This window comes from Sinohyriopsis cumingii, chromosome 7, assembly GCF_028554795.1.
Source record: "Sinohyriopsis cumingii isolate HCF-2022 chromosome 7, ASM2855479v2, whole genome shotgun sequence".
NCBI lineage: Eukaryota > Metazoa > Mollusca > Bivalvia > Unionida > Unionidae > Sinohyriopsis > Sinohyriopsis cumingii.
Window position 1 is genome coordinate 139,195,057 of NC_142967.1, and position 7,926 is coordinate 139,202,982.

Sequence of the window (7,926 nt, forward strand, 5' to 3'; positions counted from 1 at the left end):
GTTATATTTTGAAAGCATTTATGTGACACTTTCAGAACCGTGTTTTTCTTAATAAAGACAAAATGCATGCATATCCAAAACGTCTTCAAGAGCTTTAGTATATTTTCAGTTAAAACATTCTTTTTCAATGCATCATTTTCTAAGGACAAATATAAGTTACATTACTCAACGGTTGCATCAAATTATTAGGTCATGAACATATCAGAGAATATACATCTGGTGGCTGTATTCAGAACATTTTGTGCACGATTACATTCGTGATATCGTTTTGAATATTTCAAGTCATAAATGATATTCCAAAATCACTCTTGGAAGACAGTAAGACGGAATATGTTAGTCCACCAATTTTCCAACGCTACTCCTTATTGTAGGTTTCATAGAATCGTCTAACGACTATTCATAAAAAATAAAATGAAAAATCGAAACTAATTGCCTGGTTTTAAAATTTCCTATATCACAACTGTGAAGTTAATGACAAATAACTGTAAATAAATATGGTTGTCACTATCTCTTTCGCAAGTGATATAGTCTGATGCGATGGCTGGATATTTATGGGATAATTAAAAATATTTTTAGCTTTTTTCCCATTGTCGAAGAGTAACATAGTGTTTTATTTGGTTCCTAGCTTATATGACATGAAGACAGTGAAATAATATTATTTCAAAATATATTTTAAGATGTTAGATATACTAATTAGCTGTGTATTTTTCTTTTTATCAAGAGGTTATATTTGAAAACTTGAGATTTCATACCTCTATATGACGATAGAGTTCGAGTCCATCGAATGCATTGTTAAAACATTTTTATTATATACTATTTATGGATTGAATTGATATTATTATTTTTGTAAATAATCATTTGTTGAATGTTCAAGAAACAAAAGTATTTGTCATGTCTAAACATCCTTAAGTATCTACCCTCCAATACATTCTTAGAATCATTGCAAAAACGTAAACGAATCAGTATCATCTGGAACTTTCCACCAGCCAGCAGATTAGTAAGTATTTAAATTTAAATGAAATTCCACAAAGTGTTTGTGAATAAATGTTTTCGCCATTTTACAATTAATCAGATCACTTTAGATATTTTATATTATGCTTCCATAAAAGAAAGACGTTTAAATGGCATTAGCACGTACAATCGCTCCGATTGTTCGTATCATTACAACAAAATGAGGAACAAATCAATTCATAAGGCTATTATCATTCATTTCCAGTTCTGCAGTAACCAATGACTTTACAAAAGCGGATGATCTTAAATTTAAGCAATATTTTCTTATTACATTGCAGCTCAACGGCAAGGTGGACATTTAATAGGACTTAGCAACTGCCCGAGATACTTTTGCGAGAGTGGCCAATGTGGCCTATTTGCAACAGTTGCCAACTATAATCATGGGCAGTGTAGATGTCCTTGTTTTGGATTTGGTGGAGGCAGTGGAGGAAACATAATTAGAGATTGTCCGAGCAGGTTCTGCTACAACGGTCAGTGTGGACGTTTTGCTACCTACGCTTCCTACCAGTATCGACAATGTAGGTGCCATTGTTCTGGATATTCAGGATACAGCGGACTAATACAGAATTAGACTCTGCCCAGATGACCAGTGTGAACTATTCGACACCATATTATACTACCAGCGCGGAAATAGTAAATGCCCTTGTGGATCGTAATAATATCTCCATCGTCCTTTGAATGTCTTCTCACAATTTTCAGCGCAATATATATATATATATATATATATATATATATATATATATATATATATATATATATATATATATATATATATATATATATATGTCATTGCAACTTATGCATGTTTTGATCACATACATATTTGTAGTCAGTAATCTCCCCCTTTGTCTCTAGATATACGTATTTCTGCATGTATTAGGAATATCTAAATGATAATATAAAACATTTTGTGCTGATGAATCACGTAACTCGCAATCATATTCAACACCTGCACGACTACTTCTTTTTGTTCTCCTCTCTAGTGACAATAATGTCATAATAATGCTGCCTGTGGTGGGGTAACGCATGTGTACGATGCATTTACGCATTTACGAATAAATACCATAAAATCAAATATATTGCTTTAGAACTACATACTATTTTGAACAATATTTCTTTAATTATAATGTTACACAAATGAACATTTATTTTTGCAATATGCCTAGAGTAAGTTAATTTGATCACCGTCCTGTTTAAATGGATGTCTTTTTTAAAAACGATGCTGTATATTATCAACTGAAAATTGTAGTTAACTTACAGTTACAAGCATCATACAAGTCAAACATAACAGGGTCAGTTATTTTATGATCGATGTATGCCATATTATATATCATTAGATATTTGGTAATGATGTAATCAAATGTATCTGTTGGAGAAAATTGATATCGCAACTTTCATTGCCAGTGTAGACATAAGATATGGAAATACTTTTATGGGAGTACTTTATATTTCAGTTGATAATAAATTTATGACCTTACGTATATTATTTAGACTTGTAAGCCGATATTTAGTCCTATTTAATTTATCTTTGAATATTCCTTTTTCTTATTTTTCTTATCTTTATCTCTCTCTAGCACCATCTCTACGAACACATCGTAAAATATGTAAAGAATGTAGTATACATTGATGTATTCAATGCATTTACGCCAGACAAATACATTAATTAGAATCCAAATAAGAAACTTATAGGTTTGAAGTATTAACTTTAAAAAAAACACACACACACATAAAAGCCCAAATTAGTTTCAGAGAAGAATCATGCAAATTGTCAGTGACTGAATTTCATGACAGGTTTCTTTTTGATATTTCGTGTAATCCGCACAGAACCTTTCATTCTCTGAGAAAGAGCGAAATGCTTATGGTGAAAAGCAATTAGATATAGTAATACAATTATTAAGCAGCAATTGCAACTCACATCACAATCATGATCATGTTTGAGAACATTGGAGAAATCGATAGGAGATTGGATTTGATAGCAATCGAAATTAAGTGGGAATATAAATTTGGGTGTTCCAGAAAAAGCCTGTAATATTAGAAAGTCTTACAACGCATTCTTGAACACATATATAATCAAAATAATGAATTTATCTTATATATTAATCCACAATCATTATAATCTTTGTTTAAAGATGTTACAATCTGAAGTCTGTCGGATGCAATCTCTTTGCAATCGTTCTACAATACCCTAAAACCCCAACAATGTTCACTATGTACATATTTACTGCCATATCAAAACTGTTATTAATTTGACAAAATACGCATTTGAAGCATGGAATCTAAGTGATAAATATTGATTGTCCAAACAGAATTGTACAATTTTGGAGTTTTTTTTTCTCTCTCAATACTATAGTATTTCAGCCATTAATCCACTGTAACGCAATGGAGAAATACTCCATATACATGTATATCGACAGTTGTTATCTAATAAATTGATGGTTCTGAGTGGACATAGTGACATATTTCGCTCATGAAGTTGAAAACACTATGTAATATCACCCGTGTGTAATGCACGCAAGATAGCAACAACAATACAACAACAACAACAGCTAATACTACTATTAGTAATAATAATATAGTATCATATGACGAAACATACGTTGTTGATTAAAAGATAAAATGAAGTGCTTCTGACAAAGCGTCTTCAGTTACCGTGAAATTATAGATAATCGTGATTTAGCGACGTTTGTGTAAAGGATAATTTATACAGGCGAGACTTTCCAAATACAAAGAACGTTCCTGTTGTATAGGTTTTTTAGCTATGTAAGGATTCTTACTGAAGAGGTTGTTTCATCGATTGAGCTGGTGCAAAAAGAAGAAAACAAAAAAAGCAACGTTTAGTTGATAGCTAATCTGTTTCGATAGTTGTTTTAATGTGGTTAATTCGTGTTGGACATACTTGGATTTAATATGAAAAGGTATACGTGTTTTCCGTATATGGGAGTGTCTTCATAACATTTTTGCTTCCGTAACTAATTATGCACAATTATTTTGCCGTATATAAAGGCAGTAGGTTCTTTGAGTTCTTGGACTTGGTTGGTCAAATCTGACTGGCATATGAACTGACTCTCTGTGCATCTCTGCAAGCTGAATTCATCTTCTTTATTTGCTATATAGTTGAGTATCGTTGTACAATGTGACCTTGTCTTGAAGAACCAACGTTGACTGTAAAACGTCAGCCAATCTATAGATGATAGTAATGATAAAGGGGATTTGACTTAGTGCCGTCAAGACTGTATCCATCATGTTGATCCTCTATAACCCAGACCATCGACGCGAATGTTGAAAATCAATTTGTCATATCTTTAAAACTCCGAGAATTTAAAGTCAAGTTTTTTTTTGTGTGTGAAAAAAACATTCGTTCATTGCACGCAGGAAAGTAACAGTTACCTTTCATTCCAAGCTTACGATGATTCGGATGATGATAGGTTATTTCTATTTCTAATCAGCTCCATGCACGATATTCTTCTTCAGACATAAGAAACAAGTGATTGTGTTGTAAAACGATTAGATGAGTTTGAGTATCGTAGAAAATCATGCTAGCGCCGGTTTTCATATTCATCCGTTGAATGGGAATGCTATTTCACGCATGAATGTGTACTAAATACACTGGTAGACTGTCACATATGATTATTATTATCAATAATATTATTAATATTATTGAATATTATTATTATTATTATGAATTGTCCGAAAGTGATGGCAAACGATCGAAGGTGAACGAAATATGAATATAATGGGAAGTGTATGATGATAAAATATTCTAATAGTTTGTTATTATGTTATTTATCCAACTCAAATGGGTCAACACAAGCGTGTTATCTGCATCACGAATATAAATGCAAAGGCCGTCTGGTATATAAACAATCAATAACGTTAATGTCATTAGAATGTTGCAAATTATAATGGATAGCCGCTGCAAATTATTTCTTTATTGCATCGTTTATTTGTGAAACTTTGTTTAGCTGCTTGATTTACTAGTGAATTAACAGGAAGAAGCACTGCCGTGAGAAACATATATGGGGTTTGCGCGAGAAACTGATTTTGGTATCAAACCTTTAACACCGTGTTGTAGAAGATATTCATCGGCAGCCTTTGTTAGGTCATCCAACACCCGTCAGTAAATTGAAGTCGACCAGAATCCATCTTCTTTATAAAATGCTAAATCTAAGCTCAAGCACAAAAGCAAAAGGCAGTTAAATATAATGACGGATAGATTTTGTGTCCTTTCAACTGAATGTCAACCGATGTGCTGGGATCATACTTATTACCGTTGGTGGAACGTACGCTTTAATTCAATTTCTGAAAAGGCATCACATATAAGAAAACTCGTAGAGGTATCTTGCACTTGTAGATGTATTCTTGTATTCTTAGGTTGATCAGCGATCCTAACCGCGTATGAGTAATTCCGAAAACCTCTTTTAATTCGATCCACCAACACCGGACATTTGATGCCAAATGCGGGATCTGAATAAACTTACGTATGATCATGTGATTATTCAGACTAATACTATATCGAAAAAAATATCACAAATTTGACTTTTGAATCTCAGATCTCCAGTATGAATCCTCATGTGACTTTTCAAAGTATTACAAGATGCAAACATTTTATGTCAAGATTCACATTTGAACGGGTTTTCTTTACTATGTATCCTCATGTGGCTTTTCAAAAGACTATTTTCTCAAAAACATTTGATCACAATCTTCACCTTCTGATAAATCAGCTATTGAAATCTGTGTTGATACTGATGGACGATATGTGGTGATATTTGTTCCTAACCCGAAAACCAATATCATCACGGGTGAGAGGCTGATTTATCGGTCTTTAGAAATTCAAAGACTGCCCGAAAAACGCCCAAGATTGATTGCACCAATACACCCTCAGCTATATAGGATACAGGTATACCATTAAATAAAAAGAAAATAAACAAAAATAACCGATCATGCTTAGTTTATGTTGACAAAATTAGTAACATTCTTCCATGTCTAATTAATCAGTAAAACGTACAGTTTTTTCTTTTGTCGGTAATCGCCTACATCAAGAAATATACCGGTTTTAGAAATTTAAGGAAATAACCACCTCCCTCACTTGGATAAATTTCATATAAATATATCAGAGAAGTCATTCTTTTTAATATGAAGTACTCTGTATTATTATATATTCTTCTCTAATATACTTACTGGATTGGTAGTTTTCTCTCTTTCTAAACAAAGACCCATTCCACAATTTATACTATATATGTATTTATTTATATCACATACAGATGCACATATTTGTACTTAGAACAGAGTTACGACTGACTGCAGGCAACTATGTACTGACCGAGTGAACGAACTCCTCAAAACCTTGCCGAGTATGTCCGTTACAAACTCAAATTTAGTTCTGCGCCTTTGTGGCTATACACAATCACCTTTGCTTATTGATACGTTGATTATGTTCTTTTTCTGAGTTTCTATTTTTATTCAGATTGATTAAATCTATATAAGACACGCATATGACTTAAACATGAAAGATGGTTTTAATGAGGAAAATAAAACAGTACAAACACTGAACGCTCAGCCATTCACATACCGGTGCATGGAAATATGTGTGGCATAGAAACTATGCGAAATGACAAACTAATAAGAGTTCATTAAAATCATAAATTCTCTCTGTCTCATTACATGGATTTTCGCCCGTGTATTGCTTCGATGAGAGAGAGAGAGAGAGAGAGAGAGAGAGAGGCGGTCTTTGGAAATTTTAATATTTAATTAATTATACTTGATATTAGAACATTATAATATGTTAAAGAATCAACGACAACCATAAAGCATTAAATACGTAACAGTATGTGTGACCTGTAATCAATAAATGAATCGTATAATCCCAAGGAAAGTGTACAAATACCGTTCCGACGAACCATATTCTTGAAATTTACTTAGTGTCAATCCAGTTTCAAGGTTTTCTTCCAGCCCAAATTCTTTTACTCTCTCACTCCAGATTGGGGGGGGGGGGATCGGAACGTAGAAAGGATTGCGATGAAATTGTTTACCATATTAAATTCATTCAGAAAATGGGGATTATTACTACTTTTTATTGTTATTTCATACATCACTAATGATTAATGAGTGGAAAGTGAACATTGATCTATTTGCCTAGAATGAACAGCAAACAGTTACAAGAATGATTTTATATGCGTATTACTGGGCCATGGGAAGATCACAATTTGATATACCATACCAACAGTATTGTTATATCAAATTGCTTTCAATCAGCATTTTAAAAGCCATGGAGGTTTTAATATATCTAGCTCACTTAATAGTTCTGCATAACTACTCACAATCGTGTCGTGTCATACAAGATCAAAATGTGGTTTAAGACGTGGATAAGGCGAGCACATCTTCAATATATAGTTTTGTTGTTGTTGTTGCTGGACGATAAATTGGAGTAAAGTGCATGTGCATATTATTGGGATATGGGAGGGTCACAATTTGATATTCCATATCAACAGCATTGTTATATCAAATTGCTTTGCATCAACACTTTAAAAGCCATGGAAATGGTAATAATGATGTTGTTGCTGGACGATAAACTTGGATAAAGTGAATGTATGATGTGGATTCAAGATTGCTTATAAACGTTGAGTCCATCTGTTGTCAGCTACAACAAAACAGGATGGCGTTTAAAGCAAAAAGGATGATGGTGACACGTGTCGCTTATGTTTTGTCTGAGTTTGAAATTTCAAAATTCCGACCTATATTGAGCTCTTACTTCCAACTTTGTCTTTCCGTCAATACACCCATTGAGTTCGTACGCTTACATGTTGTAGCAGCAACACAGTCGATTTCTTTCTGGTACAGCATCCTCTTTAAGTTTAGATCCGTGATTGTTGTACCCACGTCTTGTCATCGTCTACAAGTACTTTTCAAGTTTAGTGG